The sequence below is a fragment of the Choloepus didactylus genome, chromosome 25 (assembly GCF_015220235.1).
Source record: "Choloepus didactylus isolate mChoDid1 chromosome 25, mChoDid1.pri, whole genome shotgun sequence".
Lineage (NCBI taxonomy): Eukaryota > Metazoa > Chordata > Mammalia > Pilosa > Megalonychidae > Choloepus > Choloepus didactylus.
Genome location: NC_051331.1, coordinates 221,017 through 247,628, shown reverse-complemented (window position 1 = coordinate 247,628; position 26,612 = coordinate 221,017). Strand labels below are relative to the sequence as shown.

At 39.0% G+C, this 26,612-nt stretch overlaps 1 pseudogene; it reads left to right on the top strand.

Moving 5' to 3' along the window:
• The first annotated feature begins 5,664 nt into the window (after window positions 1-5,664).
• Window positions 5,665-26,612, top strand: part of LOC119520173 — a 56,141-nt pseudogene continuing 35,193 nt past the window's right edge.

Sequence of the window (26,612 nt, the reverse complement as noted above, 5' to 3'; positions counted from 1 at the left end):
CTTGGTTCCCTGTGTGACCTCATTTGGATATCGGCAGATTACAGGTGTCATTAAGATGAGGTCTACTGAACTAAGGTAGTTGTGCTGGTTTGAAACTCTTATGTACATCAGAAAAGGCCATGTTCTTTTAACATCAACCTATTGTGGGTGGAACATTTTGATTACGTTGTTCCAATTGATATGTGACCCACCCAATTAAAGGTGGGTCTTATTGGAGTCTTTTATGAAAGGATAAAGGACAGAAAAAAGCCCAGAGAGTTCAGAGAGAGAAACACCCAGAGAGAGCTCAGAGAGAACATGAGGTGAAAGCAATGAAACCTAGTATTCAAGGAGCAGCAGACTCCAGCCATGTGCCTTGCTATCTGACAGGAACCCTGGATGCTAGTGGCCTTTCTTCAGAGAAGGAATTATCCAGCTGATGCCTTAATTTGGACATTTTCATGTCTGTATAACTAAATTTGTAAAATTATAAATCCCATAGTAAAATTTGTAAAATTTGTAAAATTATAAATCCCATAGTAAAATTCAGAGAAGGAATTATCCAGCTGATGCCTTAATTTTGGACATTTTCATGTCTGTATAACTAAATTTGTAAAATTATAAATCCCATAGTAAAAGCCTGCCCATTTATTGCATTCTGGAAGCTTTAGCAAACTGAAACAGTGGGCCATAAATTGATACGACTAGTGTGCATATGAGAAGTGACAGAGAGAAGAAGGCTGGGTGAAGACAGAGACACACAGGACATATGAAGAATGAGGCAGAGATTATAGTTGAGCTACCACAAGCACAGGACACCTGGAGCCACCAGAACCTGGAAGAGTCAATGAATGATTCCTAGCCAGTCTTCAGAGAGGGCATGTCAATTCTGACACCTTGATTTTGGACATCTTGTCTCTAGAACTGACACAGAATAAGTTTCTGTTGTTTAAGCCACCTAGTTAGTGGCAATTTATTATGGTAACCCCATAATACAGATTTGTTACTGGGAAGAGGGGGTGCTATGGTAACAAATACATAGGGAGACCTTCACAGAGGCTTATAGTCAAAACCCAGCTTCCACTCAAACTTGGGTGAAGGAAACCAGATGTTTCCAAGCCATCCCCAGTGAGTCTTACCATTAAGGCATCAGTCATCAAAGAGCACAACTGAACATGGCCACAGTGTCCTCTGTGGATTCCTAACCCCAGGATATAAAAGCAAAGTGAAAAGATTGTTTCATTCCACTATTTGGGCAACTAGGGTTTTTGCACAATAATAGCAAGAAAAGCATTTCACTTGTAGAAAATTGAAAATGTATGACAAACTTGTACATTGAAATCTGAGTGACTTTCCCTCTCACTTCTGCAGCTGCCCAGGTTCTGCCTCTCCAGTAACAACTGAAAAAGTTTTGCATATCCTTCCAGATTTGTTCACTGAAAATCCTTTCATCATTGACACTGAACCAGTATTTTTCAAAGGGCTTTACCTCTATTTTCTAACTTATTCTTCATTTACCATTCAGAGGAAGCAGCAGAGAAGTTCTCTATTTCTTTCCAAATATTGCCTAAAAATGGGAAATATGGGCTGCATGCATAACACAGCCTGTAGAATGCTATTTCAAAGGGTACATATTTCTTACATGTTTCCTAATACTTTTTCATTACTCTTCCAGGTGACATCAGAAGAATGACCTGTTTTCTACTTTTTGTTGTGCTTCTCGTTCTATATTTTTCTTATTTTTCTATCAGACTGGGGCCATTAGAAATTCTCCACTTAGGACATTGGAGTATTACCTCTTCCTTAGCCCCTTGCACAAAAAAATCCCCTCATTTGGGTAAGCACTGGAGATAATATATCATCATTTATATTAGGTAGTTATATACCTCATCAACAAACTAATTCATGTATTAGTTGAAATAAATGTGCAGAAGTCTGAAATCAAAGTGTCACAGGGCATGCCCCCTCTGAAGGCTCCAGGGGAAGAGTCCTCCTTCGCCTTTCCCTGGCTCCTGGGGGAGGATAGTGACCTTTGGTGTCCCAGGGCTTGTAGCTGTGACTCCAGATTCTGCCTCCACCTTCTCAGGGCCTTCTCCCCTTTATGTTTCCTCCTTTGTTCCTTCTTATAAGGAACAACAGTCATATGAGATTAGGAAATCTGGGAATGGAATTAAACACATATATCTCCAGCAATGAGCTGTTCTAGCTAAGAAAATGTTTCATGTTTCTCCAGAGGTCTAATTCTATTTCTGTTGTCTTGTTGAGTTCCTGCAAAGTTTATTATGAATGTCTTGCTTTTGACCTGATTTTTCTGCTTCTTTTTTTTTCCTTTTTCAAGTTTTACCTAAAGGTTTGGAATTTTGTGATAAACACTTATTGTATTACAGTCTTCAAGAAATATTTTTCAGTTATTTCTAGGGTCATTTGATAATTACCCATTTAATAAATGCTTAAATCACTCTTTCAGTCAACTGTAGCCTACATTGCAGGAACAAACCTGACAAAATGCTGGTGAGGTGCCTTCTTTTCTCTCTCCTAAACAGTCCCCTCCCAACTACCTTTCCATTCCTCCATCCTGCACCCACACAATACAACCCTGCAAGGAAATATTTTCAATTTTAAGTGCTTCAACTATCAGAAAGTGGACTCAGTTTTCCTGCTTCTTCAACCAAAGCTCTTTTCAAAAGCTAATTTATGGTTAATTCCATAACTTCATGAGTATATAAATGGGGCACATATTTACAATGAAAAAATAATACAAAATGATATTATTAGGTTTTGGAACACAGGACTTCGTAATAAATAACACCACCACCACTTGTAACTGTGTTTCATCTCATTTGACCAGGTATCACTTCCCAGTCAGGAAATTGGTTCATTTAGGAGAAAGTTATCACACTCAGACAGTCACCAATAGGTTTTTTTGACAGCTTTATCATATTCATTCAAAAGTGAGATGGTGTTAAAATAACATAGCTGTTGTTAGGTAAAGCAGCTGAATTGGAGCATGGACTCCTGGATTTGAATCCAGTTCTGAGCCTTGAGTAGATATTTCTTGTAAGAATATATATAAATTACCAATAAGCACATGAAAAGATACTCAACATCATTAGTCATTAAAGAAATGCAAAATCAAAACCATAATAAGATGTCACTTACACCCATTAGGGTGGCTAATATTCTTTTTAAAAAATGAAACAAAAAATGGTGTGGATGTGAAAAAATTGGAACCCCATACATTGGTGGTAGGAATGTAAAATGGAACAGACACTGTGTGAAATAGTTTGGCAATCCCTCAAAAAGTTAAATGTTGGGTTACTGTATGAGCAGCCACTTAACTACTAGATATGTTATGTGAAAGAACTAAACAGAGGACTCAAAGAGATACTTGCAAACCAATGTTCACAGCAGCATAACTCACAATAGCCCAAAGTTGGAAACCACCCAAGTGTCCATCAGCAGATGAACTGGTAAAAAAAAAAAGGTTGCATATGCATACAATGGAATATTATTGAACCATAAAATGTAATGAAGTTTTGATACAGACTATGTTCCAAGTACGGCAAAGGACTGTGCAAAAGACAGCCTGCCACCAAATGTGAGGTATGACAGACCAAAAATGACTCAGACATGTCCAGTTTGGTAAGATATTTACTGGGGGCCTACATGGGGCCTTCACCCTCAGTGGCAGGAGAAGAGAGAAATTCCTTGCTATGATGGTCTGCAACTGACCATAGGGGAAGACAGGGTCTTATAGGGGGAATGGACAAAGAAGGCATGGAGCCAAGAGAGTGCACACACGTAAGTGCAAAGTTAAGTGTTTCTTAATGTTTGTGCCTCTGTGCACAACTTCCCCATGAAGTTAACCTTGGGGAAAGATAATGAAGGCACAGATCTAAGAGAGTATGTGCATGAATGTGCATAATTGCTGACAACATTGGAAGAGTTGGGGGATACTGGACAGTGTGACAGCATTACTATATTACAATACAACCTGTCCCACAACTCTTACAATCTTTCTGCCACTTCTTCCACAGAAGTCCCTGAGCATGGGAACAGGAGGGTACAGGTTTACGGCCTGTGAAATTTAGAAATAAGGTCATAACTATAATATAAAAAGCAACAACATAGACAAATAATCAATACAGTCAGTGTGCCAATGAGAGCATAACTTCAATGCAAGAGAAGGTGAGCGAGCCATGAGGAAAAGGAGTCTGTGAACCTAAACTTATTGATATGATTTATAGAATTTTCTACATATGCTAAGGCAATGGTGACAAACACATGCTCATCTGCTATACATGAGCAGCAAGCTGTGCCAATCAGGGAATAAGTACTATCCTGAGTGGCAGTAAGCATCTAAGGACAAATGGTTTTGTAACACTACTTTTTTCCTATGGGTTGTTTCTTCATTTAAAAGGCTTATGCCATATTTAGTATCATTAAGGGCACTGCAATCAAGTTTGCTAATGCTGTACCTTGTGTTAATGCATCTAATGCTCCAGCACTGGGGCAGGGGGTGGAGGGTGGATAATAAGCAGTCATTCCTATCAGGTGAAGGAGTGTTTTACTCCTGGACCAAAGCGATCTTGTAAAGGTGGGAAATTTGGTGGTGTGCTAGGTAAAACTTGCAGGAAGGAGGCATTTACACTCTTGCATGTTCAGAGCTGCTTTGTTTTCCTGTCCACCTGTTCTGCCATACAATGATGCTTTGACCACATTCTAATGCAGACAGCCATCTCAGGTGTCAGTGCACAGCTAAATCAGAAGCGTTATGTCTCTCAATACACAAAGGAGTTCTGGCACTTAGGATGCAACAGTCAGCAATCATCCAGGTCAAGCCATCCCAAAGAGATGTCACAAATGGGTGTGTCTTGTGTAGATGTTCTCAAACAAGAGAAATAACATGTTGAATAGAGAAGGAATAGTTATAGAGACCATTGGAATCATGTAGTTGCCACCTTGGGGGACATGCATAATAGTTATTATCCAAGTCCCCCAGTTAACTAAAGACAATGGGAGACTACTCCATGGTAGGCCAGAGCTTCTTGAAGCTGGTGCATATCCACATACCCAACAGTCAGTTTGATTGTGGACAACAGACCATTGTGGCTCATACCAGAATTTAGATGAGCTTGCATGCAGCAAGGAAAGGAGCCTAAGGGCATAAACATACATGTTTAGTGGGTACTCTAATAGGAAGGTCTTTACCAGGAAGCAAAATGATGATAGCATTTTCTCCCATTGGTCCAAAACATTGGCTTCCACTGGGCAAGTGCCAGGCTTACAACACCACACATGCTGTCACTCCATAGGAGCAGGTTTTAGTGCCACCTGCATACTTTTAGATCCTGCCCACATCACTCTGGCTGTTATTTCCTTAGTGGATGTATCCCTCATGCATCTTTGATATTGTAGCATCATCAGTCCTGTTGAGAACAGGAAAATGGGTTCCAGGGCTCCACTCACCTGTCTCATAGCACCCTCTGGCACTAGGAAAGACGGCCAGTGAGGCAGTGTCCCTGAAGAGCCAAGATGATGGAGCCCTTTCTGCAGGCAGGACTACAGGTGCCCACAGGCATGTCCATCCACCTCTGGGGCATGACCACAAGATGTGGCTGATACCTTTCTAGTTTTGAGGGCCACGGAAATCAGCCTTGCCAATATCTCAAATGGGGAAACACCATGTGCAGTACTGGAGCCTGGATAAGCAGGTAAGAGAATATGTTAATATAGAAGTTCAATTATGCAGGTTATGGGTTTTATTGAGTTGTCTTACTTGCTGTTTTAATAAACCATGTTTTTCATTCTGTTAACCCAAGTCCTGGAGGGGTGTGAGTTAAAAGTGAAAATGCCAATGTATTTCTTGTTCTTTAGCCCTTGGCTGTGCATCATGCTCACTATTTACGTGGTGTGGGATTCCATATAAGCTACTGAGCCATTTTTAAAAATTCAGTTTTATTGAGACATATTCACGTATCATACAATCATCTGTGGTGTACAATCAACTATTCATAGTGCCATCATATACTTGTGCATTCATTCCCAATCTATTTTTGGAACATTTTCCTTGTACCAGAAAAAGTAAAAATAAGAATAAAAAATAAACATAAAACAGAACACCCAAATCATACCCCCCTTCCCACTATATTTTTCATTTAGTTTTTGTCCCCATTTTCCTACTCATGCATTCATACACTGGATAAAGGGAGTGTGATTCACAAGGATTTCACATCACACTGTCATCCCTTGTAAGTTATATTGTTAAACAATCATCTTCAAGAGTCAGGGCTACTGGGTTGCAGTTTGATAGTTTCAGGTATTTACTTCTAGCTATTCCGATACCTTAAAACCTAAAAAGGTTACATATATAGTGCATAACAGTGCCCACCCGAGTGCACTTGACTCCATTTGGAATCTCTCAGTCACTGAAACTTGACTGTTTCATTTAGCATCCCTGTTTTGGTCAAGAAGATGTTCTCAATTCCATGATGTTCCATCTAGATTCAAACTTGGGAGTCATATCCTGCACTGCCAGGGACATTTACACCCTTGGGAGTCAAGACCTACATAGGAGGGAGGGCAGGTGAGTGTCTCAACCTTCATCACTCATCTGGCCAAGAAGCCTCAGTGAATCCACAGTTCTTGATCATGACCCAGGGGAAGCACAGCCCAGCCCTGTGAGTTATTTAGGAAGATATTGGATGTAATAGTGTGTGTGTGAGCATGTTTTCCTTACCATTAGAACAAAGCAGAAGAGATAGCCAAATGGATGGGCTCTGAAATGTAAAGTTTAAGTTCAGAGGCTTATGGAGTTTAATTTTTGTTTCTAGGAGGGAATTCATTACTGTTATTCCTTTTCCTTCTCTTCTCCACCACTGGTTACATAATCCATTGAAATAGCCCTCCCTAGAATATAAATGAGCCACTATAATCAGTCCACTAAGCACTCTAAAATTATCAAGGTGAGGATTATGATAACGATGACAAGGAGGATGACAGAAATCAAAATATAACAAAAAGTGTCTTAGGCTTCCTAGTGCAAGGCACTGAGCTCAGTTTTCTAAATACCATCTCGTTTCAACAGTATATTCATTCCCAAAATACATATGCAAATATTATTGCTCTTTACAGATGAGGACATGAGCATGTCATTTTTGTTATTTTTTAACAAGTGCTGGTGTTGAAAGGATAGAAGCCAGGTATATCTGGGTAGTGAGAATCCAAACGGGGGGAAACTGTACAGAATGCTCCCCTAGAAATCCAACCCTGCAGTTTTACTTTTGTGTTTGTCCAGAGTGGTTGGAGGAAATTACGTTTTGTCCCATTCATCTGATTCCCTAGAACCTGTATAGTGCATGGCATAATAGGGGAAGCAAATTTAAAGATCTCTGTTAAAAATATTGATTATACTTCTTTAGTTCACAGGGAGAACTGGAAGTATTATGGAAACCACACAGTGGGTGGCTTCCTACTTGTGCTTTCATCATTTCCAGGGAGAAGCATTAGGACTTGAGTCATGAAAACAATTGTATTTAATGTTCGTGTCCGGACTTTTGTACGGAACCTGTTCTTCACTTAAATAGGCTCTCCAACATATTACTTAAAAATTTTGGCAGATTTCATAAAAATTAAAGCAGTAAGACTAAATGGAGAAGGACAAGGAAAAGTGCATCTTATTGTGTGGTCTGAGTCACATTTTAAGGGTTTCCAGTTATTCCATCACCCCATGTTTTCAGATAAGATAGGTTTTCAACCTCTCTGTCATATAATTGAAAATAAAAGTTAAATATTTTAGGGTTAGTATTTCTTCAATAAATCTGCTGGCACAAATAGTCATTAAAATCTAATTCCAGGGGTTGAAAGATATGGGACTCAATATTTAGTTTCTCTGGCTCCTGTTCTAGGGCTATGTCCTTTCCATCAGAGAGGGATGAGTGTTTCTCTTCTTCAAAACTGCTTTGGTCCCTGAGAGCAGATTGAAGCAAAATCATTGATTTCTTCACAGGGAGTGAATTCATCTTTGAATTACCCAAATAAGCTACTTTTAAAAACTGAATTTTATACAATAAAAACAGCTCACCATTTGGATTTTCAATGTGTAGTACTTCATTTTGAGCACAACTTTGAGTCTGAGAATATAGATACTTACTATGCAAGTTGGAAATTTTATGTGGTGCATTCATAAAATGACTATTACTTAAATGACATCAGGTTCATATCTGATTCTAGGGCTTAATAACAAGTGCAAGTAGTAATTGTTACATTTTTCTACTGTGGAACAAATATAAGTAATTAATAGTAAAATTAATTAAACAAGCATAGATCAGTACTATTTATATACATATCATTCATGAATTCATTATTAAAACTTCATTTTTTAATGGAGAGAAGAATTTTGAAAGGTTTGTTAAAATAAGAAACTGGTAAGTAAAGTGGAGTTTCCATCCTCCAGGCAATACCATGCATCAGTTAATAAACTAGATTTTAATGAGATGTATGCACTCTACATAGACATGAAACACAATGTTGCATTAGGGATCAAGTAAAGCAAAATGTCAAGATGCCAAAAACCAACAGAAAATCTTAAGCATATGATAAAACCAGATAATATGGAGAACCCCAAACCCAAACATGCAAATCAAAAGGTCAGAAGACACTCAGTATTTGGCACAATTAATCAAAGAACTACAGATGGCAATAAGAGCATGGCACAGGATATAAAGGACATGAAGAAGACCCTAGAAGAGCATAAAGAAGATATTGCAAGAGTAATAAAAAAATAGAAGATCTTATGGAAAATTAAAGAAACTGTAGGTCAAATTAAAAAGACTCTGGATAATCATAACACAAGATTAGAGGAAGGTGAACAACAACTCAGCCTCCTTGAGGACCACAGAATGGAAAATGAAAGAACAAAGAAGAATGGGGGAAAAATCAAAAAAATCAAAATGGATCTCAAGGATATGATAGATAAAATAAAACATCAAAATTTAAGAATCATTGTTGTCCCAGAAGGGGAAGAGAAAGGTAAAGATCTAGAAAGAGTATTCAAAGAAATTGTTGGGAAAACTTCCCAAACCTTCTGCACAATATAAATACACAAAGTATTAATTCCCAGCAAACTCCAATAGAATAATCCAAATAAACCCACTCCAAGACATATTCTGATCAGACTGTCAAATATTGAAGAAAAGGAGCAAGTTCTGAAAGCAGCAAGAGAAAAATGACTCACCACATACAAGGAAATAAGACTAAGTAGTGACTACTCAGCAGCCACTATGGAGGTAAAGAAGGCAGTGGCATGAAATATTTAAAATTCTGAGAGAGAAAAATTTCCAACCAAGAATACTTTATACAGCAAAACTCTCCTTCAAATTTGAGGGAGAGCTTAAATTTTTCACAGACAAGCAAATGCTGTGAGATTTTGCTATAAAAGACCTGCCCTACTTCAGATACTAAAGAGAGCCCTATTGACAGAGAAACAAAGAAAGGAGAGAGAGAGAGAGAGAATTTTAACAGACATATATAGAACATTACATCCCAGGTCACTGGGACATACATTCTTCTCTAGTGATTATGGATCTTTCTCCAGAATGGTCCATATGCTGGGACATAAAAACAAGCCTCAATAAATTAAAAAAATGAATTTGTTCAAGCACGTTCTCTGACCACAAATAGAAGTCAAAAACCATCAGAGACTTGGAGAAGTCACAACACCTGGAGGGTAAAAATGGGGAGATGAAAACTTTGCTGGATAATCAAAAGCTGAGGGACTTCACCACCAGTAGATCAGTCCTATAAGAAAAGCTAAAGGGAGTTGAGCAGGCTGAAAGGAAGGGACACTAAACAATTGACTGAAACTACATGAAGAAATGAAGATTTCCAGTAAAGATCCCATGGTAAATATAAATACCAGTACTACTGTATTTTTGATTTGTAAGTCCACAATTTACTTCCTACAGGATATAAAGTACATAAACTGTAATGATTAATCAGTGGTTTTGGAATCAATGTAAAATATGTAATTTTTGACAAGAACTACATAAAGGTGGGGGAATAAAGGAGTAAAGGAACATAGTTTATGTGTCATATTGAAGTTAAGTTGGTATCAAAGAAAAACAAGATTTTTATAGATTTAAGATGTTAAATTTAAGCCCCACAGTAAACACAAAGAAAGTGTCAGAGAATATGACCATAGAAATGAAAAGTAGAGTAGGGGTTCTGAGAAATGGGGGAAGGGGCAATGGGGAGTTAAGAAATGAGTGTAGGGTTTCTGTTTGGGGTAAAGGGAAACTTCTAGAAATGGATGGTGGGAATCTGATAGCATTGCAACATTCTAAATGTGATTAACCCCACTAATGGAATGCAAGGGAGGGGGTGGAATGGGAAGATTTAGGCTGTATATATGTTTCCACAATTGAAAAAAAAGGCAGTCTAAATAGATGACAATTAAATGTCAAGGATGATCCTGGATGGGATCTGATGATGGAGGAGAGGAGGCTCAAAGGGACACAGATGGGACATAAGGGGAAAAAAAAGGAAATATAGAATGTAAGCTTTGTATCAATGTTGAATTTCTTGAACTTTTTAGCTGTGCTTAATGGGATTGCATAAAAGAATATTCTTGTCCCTGGGAAAGATGTATGTGAATTATAGTGTTTGTTAAAGATGCATGCAGCTTGCTCTCATAAGTTCAGAGGACAGAGCAATAGATGATGGATGACAGATAGGGAGGGAGGGAGGGAGGGAGAGAGGGAGGGAAAGAAAGAAATGGTGGTATGACAGGATGTTAAAGGTGGTGGATTGGGGTATCAGGGGAGGGGGTTTGGGGTATGCTGGGGTTCTATGTATGGGGTTTGAACTGTTTTTGCAACTGTTCCTGTAAGTTTGAATTTATTTCAAAATAAAATTTCTTAAAAAAACACAATGTTGCTAAATTAGAATGTTTTGTAGGTTGATGTGACAAGTAAAAGAAAATTTGGGTAAATTTATAAGAAAACTCTTTATCAATACTTAACTCATTGCTAACATTATAGAAACAGTATCAGGTAAAAGTACCAACCAAATTCAGGACAGTGATTGTCTTAGAGGGACATAATTACAAGTAAAATGGAAAATGTAGGAATAGTAGGAAAGATCAATGTTACTGGCAATCCTTTAAGACCCTGTAACATACGAAACAAATATTTTAAATGTTTGCATTTTAATATGGTGCATGGGTACTCATGATAATAATAGTAGGTAAATTAATGGACCATTTACTAAGAACCTGGCATTTTTCTACGGCAATAGTTCTTAGCTCTAGATGTACTTAAGATCACCAAGGGCTTCCTATGTAGGCTTTCTGATTTTGTTAGTTCTAGACTGTAGCTTGGGCTTCCATACATTTTGACAGAACTAGGGTATTTATAAGTATCAACCACAAAATGGTACCACCACACTGAGTATTCTGTCTATAATAGTTTACTTAATTTCTTCCAACAAATTCCTTATGCAGGTTAAAGTATTACCTATAAATAGCAACAGCTTAAATTCACTTGCCTTTAGTATGGAATCACATTGTCAGGTTCTAGGTTTCTCTGACTCTTTTAAAGCCAGAGAATGGACCACCACACAAAACGTGGTTCAGATTTCATGACAGATTATGGACACACACATGTGCACACACACCAAGAGTGTCTGGAAATGTTATAACTTGTGTAAGGTAGTTGTTGGTGTACAGCAGGATAGGTCTCCAAGTTTTCTCTGAAACTGGCTTGAGGAAGAAAGATAAGAGGTGGGACTTGTGTTTCTATTCTGGTTAGTGGGTGAGACTGTGCTTAGAGTCCTCATGCTGGGACTTTTCTTGTATGGCTTAAATCTCTGGCTAATGCTAAAGAAGAGAGCACCAGGATTTCTTATCACAATAACCCTATGTGGGGTGGAAGCAATGTTGATGGTGAGCCTTAAATGCTATCAGGAGTCAAACATCAATAAAATGGCATTAGACTATTTATTGCATAGTTCTAAAAGGTATGAATACAATTGCCCAAAATCAAGAGAATTTATTTCATGTCATTTTGATAAAATAAAGAACCATTGACTGCTTCCTAATATCCTCTAAATAGACCATTTTTTTTCTTAAAAGGAGAATATTTCTTATCCCTTATGTTTCTTCAACAGAAGAAAACAGATATTTAACTGCATTCATGAATATTTTCAGGTTGATGTTCTTATACCCAGTGTCTCTAAGTGGGTGTCTAGAGAAACAGGTGAACAGAAAATAATATAATGAAAAGTGATACTAAGAAGAATGGGTTTGTAACAACTGAGAAATATTGCTAAGGTACCAGGATATGTGTTCCTGAAGGGTGAATATTTGTCTATTAATTACTTGAATTGGAAATAATGACACAATGATGAGTGTATGTGTAATTATAACAAACCCTCTTTTCTTTTTTAAATATGGCTTGGCTTTGAGGAACCAGTGTCTCAGACTTCATCCACTTAGGGCTCTCAGCTGACCCAAAACTACATCCCTTCCTGTTTGGGCTGTTTTTGTCCTTGTACCTGGTCACTGTGCTGGGGAACCTACTCATCATGCTGTCAGCTCTGACTCCCAACTCCACACCCCCATGTACTTCTTCTTCTTCTACCTGTCCTTGGATGACTTCAATTTCACCTCTACCACAGTCCCAAAGATGGTTATGGATATCCAGACTCACAGAGGAGTCATCTCTTTTACAGATTTCCTGATACAGTTGTCCTTTTCAAATTTTTTGGCTGTTTTAATAGTCTGATTCTGACTGTGATGGCTTATGACAGGTTTGTGGCAATCTGTCATGCCTCCACTATACTGTTATCATGAACCCCTGGCTGTGTGGCCTGCTGGTTTTACTGTCTTTTATCATCAGTATTTTGGGCTCCCAGGTGCACTGGTTAATGGTGTCACAACTAATGTTTTGTTCAGATGTGGAGATTCCTCATCTCTTCTGCAACCCTCCTCAACTCCCCAAACTTGCCTGTTCTGACACCTCATTCAGTAATATATTAATGCATTTTATTAGTGCCATCTTTGCTGCAATTCCATTATCGGGGTGTGATGGTTAGGTTCATGTGTCAACTTGGCCAGGTGACCCAGCTGTCTGGTCAAGCAAACACTGGCCTAACAACTGCTGTGAGGACATTTGAGGCTGGTTAATAAACCAACAGGCTGGTTTATTAAATCATCAGTCAATTGGCTGCAGCTGTGACTGATGACTCACCAAAGGGCGTGCCTTCCACAATGAGAGAATGCAGTTGGCTGGATTTGATCCAATTAATCAGTTGAAGACTTATAAGCAAGACAGACAGAGGACCTTCACTTCTTCTTTGGCTGCCCAGTGAAGGATTTCCTGAGGAGTTCATCGAAGTTGCCAGTTCATTTCCTGAGGAGTTCATTGAACACATTCATTGAAGATCCCAGTTCATTTCCTGAGTTCATTGAAGTTGCTGGTTCGTTTCCTGAGGAGTTCATCAGACATCTTCCTTGGAGTTGACAGTTTGTTGACAGCTCTGCAGAATTTGGACTCATGCATACCCACAGTTGTGTGAGTCACTTTTACAATTTGATAATCAGAGACACCTCTCATTGATTCTGTTTCCCTAGAGAACCCTAACTAATGCACAGGGTTTCTTTTCTCTTACACTAGAATTGTTTCATCCATTCTGAGAGTCCCAATTTCAAGTGGGAAGTATAAAGCCTTTTCCACTTGTAGCTCCTAGTTGTTTGCTTATTTTATGGGACAGGTCTGGGAGTGTACCTGAGTTCAGTTTACTCTCATTCACCCAGGAAGAGTGCAGTGACCTCAGTGATGTACCTGTTGGTCATCCCCATGTTGAACCCCTACATCTACAGCCTGAGGAACACAAACCAAGAGGGCCTTGGGGAAGATACTGAGGAGAACATCATAATCTCAACACTTTGCCATATTTTTAAGTTTGTAGATAAGACAGTAAAAACAAATATCTGGAAATTCAAATATGCCTCTTGGGTGACAGTATTTTTCATTACTTTGCTTTTTTTTCATACCACTTCTGAATATTGCTCCTTTGGCTGTCTTTTGGGGTTGCAGGAGCATAGCTGTGGAGTAGGACATCTTTTTTTTTTTTTTTTTTTTTTTTAATTTAATTAAGTTTTATTGAAATACATTCACACACCATACAATCGTCCATGATATACAATCCACTGTCCACAGTATGATAACATAGTTATGCGTTCATCACCACAATCTATCTCTGAACATTTTCCTTACATCAGAAAGAACCAGAACAAGAATAAAAAATAAAAGTGAAAAAAGAACACCCAAATCATCCCCCCATCCCACCCCATTTGTCCTTTAGTTTTTATCCCCATTCCTCCACTCATCCATACACTAGATAAAGGGGGTGTGATCCACAAGGTCTTCACAATCACACTGTCACCCCTTGTAATCTACATTATGATATAATTGTCTTCAGGAGTCCAGACTGCTGGGTTGGAGTTTGGTAGTTTCAGGTATTTACTTCTAGCTATTCCAATACATAAAAGCCTAAGAGGTGTTATCTATATAGTGCATAAGAATGTCCACCAGAGTGACCTCTCGACTCCATTTGGAATCTCTCAGCCACTGAAACTATTTTGTCTCATTTTGCATCCCCCTTTTGGTTAAGAAGATACTCTCAGTCCCACAATGCCAGGTCCACATTCGTCCCCAGGAGTCATACTCTGCGTTGCCATGGCGATTTACACCCCTGGGAGTAGGGTCCCAGGTAGGGGGGAGGGCAGCGAGTTCACCTGTCGAGATGGCTCAGTTAGAGAGAGAGAGGGCCACATCTGAGCAACAAAGAGGTACTCGGGGAGACTCTTAGGCACCATTACATACAACTTTAGACTCTGTGGTAATGAGCTTCATAAGGGCAAGTCCCATGCTCGAGGGCTCAGCACATCAAACCGCCAGTCCCAATGTTTGTGACAAAATCAACACCAGTCCCGGTGAGGATGTCCAACACATCCGCACCTTCCCCCAGATCCTCGGGGCTGGGGAGGGGGAGGCTGTAAATATATTTTTTATTATCTGCCCAAATTACTCTAGGATGTGTCACTATTTCACTCCAGCATATACTAACCTACCGTATCTCACTTCCTATTCAAAGTTCCATGCAATTGTGGTGTTTGAACAAATCGACTGTAGAGTTGTACCGTTTAGAAAATTTAGATCCTGTACCAAATAGATATCTATTCCCTTGGTCTCATATGAAAGTTGAAGTTTTAAAACACAATCAGTTTCAACCTTTATCCTTTGGCCTGGCTTGCCCTGGTCTTAACCAGACCTGCTTCATTCATATCACTAATTGAAGTCTGGGCTCTTTTTCAGCTTTTTTTTTTTTTCTTTTTTTTTTGACAGAGGCTGTATGCACTAATACTGACATTCATATCAGCCGAGCTCTAGCTCTGAGTTTCAGGTGTCTCAGAGATATGCATTGTTCCAGAGACCAATCAGGTTATACGCTAGGGGATCAGCATCTCAAAGTTTAGAGATAGGCCTTACAATTCAGGGATAGAGTTAACTGCTGTAAGAGCTTACAATCTAGGGACTATTACAATTATTGTGTCCACGTTAGGCTATGTTCTAAGATTCAATTCTGAGTTTACACATTGTAGTTAGTCCATATTGGTGAGGCATCATCCCTCTCACCATGTTTTCTCCAATACTTTTACTCCTATATATACTTTTTCCTACAATTTTATAGAGTTATATTCACATACCATACATTTATCCACAGTGTACAATCAGTTGTTCATGGTATCATCATAAAGTTGTACATTTATCACCACAATCAGCACTTGAACATACTGATTACTACAAGAAAGATTGTTTTGTTTTGTTTTGTTTTTTAGCAATAAGAAAAAATGATAAAAAGAAAAATAACATGTCATACAATACAATATACTACTAAGGACAAGCAAATAACACCACTACCAAGAATCTCATATTACTCCCCTATATCCCCCCTCTCATAGACATTTAGCATTGGCATATTGCCTTTGTTACATTTCATGGAGGTATATTACAATGTTATTGTTGACCATAGACTCCAGTTTGCTTTGATTATGTTTTTTCCTGAATACCATCCCTTTTTCAAATTTCTACATGGTTGACATTCATTTGCTTTCCCACATGCAAAACATTTTTATATTTGTATATTTAGTAACAGTCATTGGCCACTCCAGTTTTTGCCACGTTATACAGTCCCAGTCTTTATCATCTATCTTTACCTCTGGTGTCATACATTCTCCTATCCCACCTCTTTCAGCTTTACTCACAGACATCTTTGTTCAGTGTACTTACAATACCGTGCTACCATCACACAGTATTATGCTATCTATTTCTGGATCTATGCAATCAATCCTAAACATTCTGTAGTCCTTCAGCATCAAATGGCTGATCTCTGTCCTCTTTCTATCTCCTGGTCGCCTGTGTTGTCAGCTTTTAACTCCCAAAGTTTGTTCATTAATGTCTGTTCATATTAGTGAGACCATACAGAACTGTCCTTTTGTTTCTGGCTAACTTCACTCAACATAATGTCCTCAAGGTTCATCCACATTATTACATGATCCATGTCTTTGTTCTGTCTTACAGCTGCATAATATTCCATCATGTGTATATACCACAGTTTGTTTATCCACTCATCCTTTGATGGACATTTGGGCTGTTTCCATCTCCTGGCAATTGTGAATAATGCTGCAATAAACATGGGTTTACAAATGTCTGTTTGTGTCTTAAGTTTCAGTTCCTCTGAGTATATACCCAGCAATGGAATAGCTGGGTCATATGGCAAATCTATCTTTAGCTTCCTGAGGAACCTCCATACTGTCTTCCAGAGTGATTGCACCATTCTGCATTCCCACCAACAATGAATAAGTGTGCCTCTTTCTCCACATCCTCTCCAGCACTTGTCATTTTCTGTTTTTTGGATAATGGCCATTCTGGTAGGTGTGAGATGATATCTCATTGTGGTTTTGATTTGCATTTCCTTAATAGCCAGTGAAGTTGAGCATTCTTTCATATGCTTTTGAGCCATTTGTATTTCCTCCTCAGAAAAATGTCTGTTCATGTCTTTTGCCCATTTTTTAATTGGATTGTTTGTCTTTCTGTTATTGAGATGCAGGATTCCTTTATATATTCGGGATATTAAACCCTTATCTGATATGTGGTTTCCAAATATCATCTCCCATTGTGTAGGTTGCCTTTTGACTTTTCTAACAAAGTCCTTTGATGTACAAAAGTGTTTAATTTTGAGGAGATTCCATTTGTCTATTTGTTCTTTGGTTGCTCGTGCCTTGGGTGTGAGGTCTAAGAAACAACCTCCTTTCACAAGATCTTTAAGATATTGCCCTACATTTTCTTCTAAGAGTTTTATGGTCTTGGTGCTAATGTTTAGGTCTTTGATCCACTTTGAATTAATTTTGGTATAAGGTGTGAGATGGACATCCTCTTTCATTCTTTTGGAAATGGATATCTAGTTCTCCAAACACCATTTATTGAACAGGCTGCTCTTTCTCAGTTGCTTCGGCTTCACTGCCTTATCAAAGATCAGTTGTCCATAGATGTGAGGGTCTACTTCTGAACACTCAATTCGATTCCATTGATCAGTATATCTGTCCTTATGCCAGTACCATGCTGTTTTGAGCACTGTAGCTTTGTAATATGCTTCAAAGTTGGGTAATGTGAGACCTCCCACTTCTTTCCCCTTTCTCAAGACATTTTTGGCTATTCGGGGCACCTTACCCTTCCAAATAAATTTAGCTATTGGTTTTTCTATTTCTGTAAAGTAAGTTGTTGGGATTTGAATTGGCATTGCATTGAATCTGTAAATCAGTTTAGGTAAAATTGCCATCTTAACTATATTTAGTCTTCCAATCCATGAACATGGTATGTTCTTCCATTTTTTCAGGTCTTGTTCAATTTCTTTTAGCAGTTTCTTATACTTTTCTATGTCAAGGTCTTTTGTGTCCTTGGTTAAATTTATTCCTAAATACTTGATTCTTTTGGTTGCTTTTGTAAATGGGATTTTTTTCTTGATTTCCTCCTCTTGTTGCACATTACTTGTGTATAGGAACACTACAGATTTTTGCATGTTGATCTTGTAGCCTGCTAGTTTGCTGTATTCATTGACTAGTTCTAGTAGCTTTGCTGTAGATTTTTCTGGATTTCCTACATATAGAATCATGTCATCTGCAAATAGTGAAAGTTTTACTTCTTCCTCTCCAATTTGAATGCCTTTTATTTCTTTTTCTTGCCTAATTGCTCTAGCTAGAACTTCCAGCACAATGTTGAATAGCAATGGTGATAGTGGGCATCCCTGTCTTGTTCCTGATCTTAGAGGAAAAGCTTTCAGTCTCTCCCCATTGAGTGTGATGTTAGCTGTGGGTTTTTCATATATTGCCTTTATCATATTGAAAAAGTTCCCTTCTATTCCTATCCTTTGAAGTGTTTTCATCAGGAAGGATGTTGAATTTTGTCAAACGCCTTTTCTGCATCAATCGAGATGATCATGTGGTTCTTCTGCTTTGATTTATTGATGTGGTGTATCACGTTAATTTATTTTCTTGTGTTTGAAACAGCCTTGCATACCTGGAATAAATCCCACCCTGGTCGTGGTGTATAATTCTTTTAATGTGCCTGCTGGATTCGATTTGTGAGTATTTTGTTGAGGATTTTGCATGTATATTCATTAAAGAAATTGGTCTATAATTTTCTTTTTTTGTAGTATCTTTGCCTGGTTTTGGTATTAGGGTGATGATGGTTTCATAGAAAGAGTTAGGTAGGTTTCCCTCTACTTCAATTTTTTGAAGAGATTGAGCAGGATTGGTACTAATTCGTTCTTGAATGCTTGGTAGAATTCACTTGTGAAACCATCTGGTCCTGGGCTTTTCCTTTTTGGGAGCTTTTGATGACTGACTCAATCTCTTTACTTGTGATTGGTTTGTTGAGTTCATCTATTTCTTCTTGAGTTAATGTTGGTTGTTTATGCTTTTCTAGGAAGTTGTCCATTTCATCTAAGTTGTCTAGTTTAGTAGCATATAGTTGCTCATAGTATCTTCTGATTATCTCCTTAATTTCTGCAGGGTCGGTAGTTATATTTCCTTTCCCATTTCTGATTGCATTTATTTGCATCTGCTCTCTCTTTTTTTTGTTAGCCTAGCCAGTGGTCCATCGATTTTATTGATTTCTCAAGAACCAACTTCTGGTTTGTTGATTCTCTCTATTGTTTTCCTGTTCTCCATTGCATTTATTTCTGCTCTAATCTTTGTTATTTCTTCCCTTCTGCTTGCTTTGGGGTTAGTTTGCTGTTCTTTCTCTGATTCCTCCAGGTGAGCAGTTAACTCTTCAATTTTTGCTCTCTCTTCTCTTTTAATATAGGCATTTAGGGCAATAAATTTCCCTCTCAGCACCGCCTTTGCTGCATCCATAAGTTTTGATAAGTTGTGTTTTTCATTTTCATTTGCCTCGAGGTATTTACTGATTTCTCTTGTAATTTCTTCCTTTACCCACTGGTTTTCTAAGAGGGTGTTGTTTAGCCTCCATAAGTTTGTGAATTTTATGACCCTCTGCCTTTTATTTATTTCCAACTTCATTCCATTGTGGTCTGAGAAAGTGTTTTGTATAATATCAATATTTTTAAATTTGTTGAGACTTGCTTTGTGACCCAGCATGTGGGCTATCCTAGAGAATGTTCCATGAGCACTTGAGAAAAAAGTGTATCCTGCTGTTGTTGGATGTAGTGTTCTATAAATGTCTGTCAAGTCTAGTTCATTTATCATGCAATTCAACATCTTTGTTTCTTTAGTGATCCTCTGTCTAGATGTTCTATCCATTGATGAGAGTGGTGTATTGAAGTCTCCAACTATTATTGTAGAGGTATCTATTTCTCCTTTCAGTGATCGCAGTGTTTGCCTCATGAATTTTGGGGCATTCTGGTTTGGTGCATAAATATTTATGACTGCTATGTTTTCTTGATGAATTGACCCTTTTTTTAATATTTAGTGTCCTTCTGTGTCCTTTTAATTCTTCTTACTTTTGAAATCTAGTTTGTCTGATATTAATGGAGCTAGTCCCACTTTTTCTGGTTGTTGTTTGCATGAGCAATCTTTTTCCAACCTTTCACTTTCAACCTATTTCTGTCTGTGCATCTAAAGTGAGTTTCTTGTTGACAGCATATAGATGGTTCCTGTTTTTTAATCCATTCTGCCAGTCTATGTATTTTTATTGGGGAGTTAGTCCATTAACATTTAATGTTAATACTCTAAGGGCAGTATTTTCTCTTACCATTTTGTCCTTTGGATTTTATACATCATATCTTATTTTTTCCTCTCCTTTTACCTTTCCTGATAATCTTCATTTCTGCACTCTTCTCCACTCTCTCTCTCCTGTCTTTTCCTATCAGCCTGTAGCACTCCCTTTACTATTTCTTGTAGTGCCGGTCTCTTTTTCACAAACTCTCTCAGTGTCTGTTTGTCTGAAAATGTTTTAATCTCGCCCTCATTTTTGAAGGAAAGTTTTGCTGGATATAGAATTCTTGGTTGGCAGTTTTTCTCTTTCAGTATCTTAAATATATCATGCCACTGTCTTCTTGCCTCCATGGTTTCTGCAGAGAAATCTGTACATAGTCTTATTGACCTTCCCTTGTATGTGATGGATTGCTTTTCTCTTGCTGCTTTCAGAATCCTCTCTTTGTCTTTGACATTGGACAATCTGACCAGTAAGTGTCTTGGAGTAGGTCTATTGGGATCTATTCTATTTGGGGTATGTTGTACTTCTTGAATCTCTAATTTTCTGTCTTTTATAAGAGTTGGGAAATTTTCAGTGAATATGTCTTCTATTACTCTTTCTGCCCCTTTTCCCCTCTCTTCTCCTTCTGGGATACCCATAACACGTATATTTGTGCATTTCATGTTGTCGCTCAGCTCCCTAAGACCCTGCTCATATTTTTCCATTTTTTTTCACCATCTGTCTTTTGTGTGTATGAATTCTAATGACCTGTCTTCCAGTTCACTGATCCTTTCTTCTGCCTGTTCAAATCTACTGTTGTGTCCCTCCATTGTGTTCTTCATCTCCTGCATTGTGGCCTTCATTCCCATGAGTTCTGCCATTTGTTTTTTTTAAGTTTATGAATTCTTCTTTATGGTCAGCCAGTGTCTTCTTTATAATCCTTCAGCTCTTTTGCTATATCTTCCTTCATTTCATCAAATTTATTTAGCATTAGTTGCCTCACTCCTGTGTCTCAGCTGAGCTATTAGTTTGTTCCTTTAGCTGGTCCATGTTTTCGTGTTTCCTGATGTGGCTTGTTATCTTAAGTTGTCTAGGCATCTGATTCTCTTGATTAGTTTATTTTGGAGCTTGTTTTCTGTCTTTCACCTAGTGGTTTTCTTGTTGGTTGGCTTTGTTTTCTGGCCTCTGTTATTCAGTTCAACTTATACTAGACCTCTAACTTAGGTTCTATTTAGTTGATCAGAATTTATCCCCTCTTGTTTTTTCTATTTCTTGCTGTGCCTCTATGTAATCTTTTTGTGAGTGGGTCTCCTCAGATATGGTCGACCCTAGTCAGATTTTCCCAGTCTAGTGAGGCCCAGGTCTCATTGGGAGAGTATGGAGTTTTCCTGAGAATGAGACCCTCCTATGAGGCCTTTAGAATTGGTGCTTTTCCTCTCCTGTCCAGCAGGTGGCGCTGGCCAGCCCGCAGCTCCCCCACCAGTGTAAGGAGGTATGTAGACTTTAGTTCTCCTGGTGACTCTGATCCTGTCAGGGGCGTGGCTGACTGAAGCTGGAATGTGAATTCCAGCCCCTGGGGTCTGAATTCCCAGAAGGAGGACTGCCAGTTGAGCTGGGCCTCCCTCCACTCTCCCAATCCTCAGAATTCCAGTTGTCTCTCAGGGGCACTATTCCCTTCTCCTCTCTCCTCTTTGGGGCCTCTCCAGGTAGATTCCTTGGTCAGCCTGAGTTGCCAATTAAAGACGGGGGTGGAGGCCTTCAGTAGTGAATACGGAATTCAAAGACACTGTGGGTACTCTTGTCTCCCCTCAAGCCCAGCCCAGTCCCTCAACCTGGGCTTTCCGATAGAAAATAACCACATATATTATTTTTAGATTTAAAAAAAAACAAAAGGTAGAAAAGAATCAAGAAAAATAAAAAAGGAAAAAAAAAATAGAAAAGAAAAAGAGTCTCTTTTAAACGTCTTTCCCCAGCCTGGAAGTTTTGTCAGTGTCAGAATAGAGCATTTAAAGATATACTTTGGGCTATTGTCTGATAATTACTCTCCAACTGCTTCAGTTCCACCCCTGCCGGGAACTATTGAAATGCAAAAAGATAAGGGATCAGTGAGAAGCCAGAAGGGACAAATGTAAGGGAAAAAAAAAAATGGCTTTTTTGGAGTCTCCCTCCCTCCCCATCTATCATCCATCATCTATTGCTCTGTCCTCTGAACATATGAGAGCTAGCTGCACACAGCCTTGAACATACACTATAATTCACATATACACTTCTCATGAACAAGAACATTCTTTTATGCAATCCCATTAAGCGCAACTAAGAAGTACAAGAGATTCAACAATGATACAAAGCTTACATTCTATATTTCCTTTACCTTATGTCTCAACTGTGTCCCTTTGAGCCACCTGTCCTCTATCCTCCAATCCCATCCAAGTTCATCCTTGGTTATTCAGTCATCATCTATTTAGACTTTTTTTTTTTCAGTTGTGGAAACATATATACAGCCTAAATCTTCCCATTCCACCCCTTCCCTAGCCTTCCATTAGTAGGATTAATCATTTAGATTGTTGTAATGCTCTTTCCCACCATGCATTACTAGAAATTTCCCTTCACCTCAAACAGCAACCCTACATTCATTTCTTAACTCCCCATTGTCCCTTCCCCCATTTCTCTTAACCTATACTCTACTTTTCATCTCTATGGTTATATTCTCTGATAATTTCTTTGTGTTTACTGTGAGGCTTAAAACTAACCTCTTAAATCCTTATCAGTCTTGTTTTTCTTTGATACTACCTTCACTTCAATAGGACACAAAAACTATGTTCCTATGCTCCTCTATTCCCCCACCTTTATATAGTTGTCTAAAATCACATATTTTACATTGAGTTCAAAACCACTGATTCGTCCTTAGAGTTTTGTATTTTATATCATGTAGGAAGTAAATAGTGGAGTTACAGTTCAAAAATTATTGACTTCTATTTGTAGTCCATTGTGGTTGGAGAATGTGCTTTGAGTATATTCAAATTTTTTTTTTTTAATTTCTTTAGGCTTGTTTTATGTCCCAGCTTATGGTCCCTTCTGGAGAAAGATCCGTGATCACTAGAGAAAAAATGAGTGTCCTGGTGATTTGGGATGTAAGGTACTATATATGTCTGTTAAAATTCTTTATATCTCTTTCTCCTTTCCTTGTTTCTCTGCTGGTAGGGCTCCCTTTAGAATCTGAAATAGGGCAGGTCTTTTATTGGCAAAGTCTCTCAGCATTTGTTTGTCTGTGAAAAATTTAAGCTCTCCCTCAAGTTTGAAGGAGAGTTTTGCTGGATAAAGTATTCTTGGTTGGAAATTTTTCTCTCTCAGAATTTTAAACATGCCATGCCACTGCCTACTTGCCTCCATGGTGGCCGCTGAGTAGTCACAACTTAGTCTTATGTTGTTTCCTTTGTATGTGGTGAATTGCTTTTCTCTTGCTGCTCTCAGAACTTGCTCCTTCTTTTCAGTATTTGACAGTCTGATCAGAATATGTCTTGGAGTGGGTTTGTTTGGATTTATTCTATTTGGAGTTCACTGGACATTTATGCTTTGTGTATTTATATTGTGTAGAAGGTTGGGGAAGTTTTCCCCAACAATCTCTTTGAATACTCTTTCTAGACCTTTACCCTTCTCTTCCCCTTCTGGGACACCAATGAGTCTTAAGTTTGGATGTTTTATTTTATGTATCATATCCCTGAGATCCATTTCAATTTTTTTGATTATTTTCTCCATTCTTTCTTTTGTTCTTTCATTTTCTGTTCTGTGGATTTCTAGGACACTGAGATGTTGTTCACCTTCCTCTAGTCTTGTATTGTGAATATCCAGAGTCTTTTTAATTTAGCGAACAGTTTCTTTTATTTCCATAAGATCTCCTATTTTTTTTATTTACTCTTGCAATGTCTTCTTTATGCTCTTCTAGGGTCTTCTTTATGTCACTTATATCCTGGGCCATGGTCTTCTTGATGTCCTTTAAATCCTTGGCCATGTATTCATTCCTCGATTGTAGTTCTTTGATTAATTCTGCAAGGTACCTTGTCTCTTCTGAAACTTGATTTGTGTGTTTGGAGTTGGATTCTCCATGTCATCTGGTTTTATTGTACGCATTGAGATTTTCTGTTGTTTTTGGCCTCTTGGCATTTGCTTTGCTTGACAGGGTTCTTTCAAGTTGTAAAAAAAAAGAAATACCTATCTAATTTTTCAGAAACACAGTTTGGTGGTGTACACTTTCTCTAACTAACCAGCAGATGGCATCCATGAGTCACCTATACCCCTCAAGTCAGTTCTTCCCAACTCTGTCTCTGTGGTGTGTGGGGAAATGATTTTGTGGGGTTCAGCTGTGAGCTCAGTTTGGGTTTGTTGTTGGAGTTGACTGCCCTGAATGTGGGGCATGTGTCCCTGTGGTGAGGGAGGCAGAGCTGCTTTAATATTCAAACCTCCCAGGTGTTCCTGGAGATTCAAGGCTGTTGCAAGAGTCTAAGCCTTCATTTCAGTTTTGCCCCAGATTTTGTCTGTTGCTGATCCACAAACCACTGGCATTGATGTAGCATCCCTGGGTTTCTGAGTGGGCCCCCCTTCTCAGCTGTGATCTTCCAGGACGTCTGCTGAGGGAAGGCTGTGCTACAATCACTAGTGGACCTTGTCCCTGAAGAGAAGCCCCAGGCTTCCTGGCCATGCAGTGGCTCTCCCAGCCTGATGCAAAGATTAACCTATAATTCTTGACTGGTGTAAGTTCTGAATGGAAGGCAGGTAGCAGAGCTGAGCCCCACCCCTTTCCTCTTAGAGTAAATGCCCTAGGGGGAGGTCATTAGCATTTCAATGGTCTCTCTCTGCCTGTGCCAAACCCTTTTCTGGGTCACAGAGCTGGGAACTAAAAATGGCTGAGGCTTTCTTCCACTGAGTTGAAAAGGGAACAGAAACTAGTCTGAGGCAACCCCCTGGCTCTCCAAGGTCAATCATCACCCAAAGCCTCTGTCTACTTGTTAGGGCTTTGTATCTCTTTAGTGAGCAGTTCACACTCACTAATTAAAACCCCATTTGGAGCTCAATTGAGCTATATTTGCTTGCTGGGAGAAAGCTTCTCTCTGGCACCATGAGGCTTTGTAGCTTGGGCTGTAGGGGGAGGGGTCTCCCGGTTTGGATTCCACAGTTCTTACTTACAAGATTTATGCTGTGATCTCAGGCATTCCTCCCAATTTCAGGTTGGTGTATGATGAGTGGACAGTCACGTCTGTCCCCCTGCAGTATTCTGGATTATTTACTAGTTGTTTCTGTTTTTTTGTTAGTTGTTCCAGGGGGTACTACTTACGCTTCCACTCCTCTCTATGCCACCATCTTAGATCCACCTGTAACGCCTATGTTTATGAGCAGTTCCAACGATTATATACAGAGGGTACATACTTTCATCAGATAAGAATATTGTTACAAACACAAGAAAGGACCTTCAGCAGGAAAGGCAATTACAGGGGCAAAATCTGAACATGGATGATAGAACGCACACCAAATATTTGCAATCTGGATGCAGATATAATAAAAAGAAGAGAAACTGAGATTTTATGGTGGGATTTCCATGGGTGATAGGAGAGGACACAGGTTAGTGAGCGGAGCCTTGGAGATGGTGAGAAGGGACAGCCCCTTAGTGGATGAGCACATGGGACCTTAGGGAAATAGGGCCTGTGGGTGATCAGGAGATTCCTGGGTGGGTTAACAAGGCTGTGGCTACAGAGGGTCCTCTAAGTGGAGAGAGGACTCTCTCTCCTGCCAGTGCTCTTCCAGGATAGTAAGTTGAAGGCAAAGCTAATTAGCTGCAGAGCTGCCATTGTCCTTTGTTCTAAGCAAGCTTGTGAGCCAAGCAGAATGTTGGTCACTTGGAGTGGGGGAGTGACCCATGGGAAGACTCACACAAGGCAGCTGACAGTGTGAATATCTTGGGGTAGTAGGGCCAAAAGTTTGGACATCCTTTGGCCCTTCAGAGGGACCTCATTTGGGGGAATTCTGTGTCATATTTTTGGTCAAGGCATTTACTTTTAGTCAGGAGGGTGGATGAGGATTTGAGCCCATCTCTTCCCTGAATAGAGAAGTCTGAAAGCCTGTTACAGCTCCTGGAAGGTAAGTTGTAACCCCTGGAATTTTCTAAGTGATGTAACTGTCTACATTTTCTATCTGTGATTGCACTCGGTAGTATTGTGACCATGCAGGGCACAGCACACATGTCCTGACACCCTCCCTTGTCCTGGAGCCGTGAAGCACCCTCTCTGGGGCAACCTCTACAAAATGTATTGCCTATCCCTACCAAGCTTTGAAATTGAACTTTTCTACAGTCCTTATGCATATCTG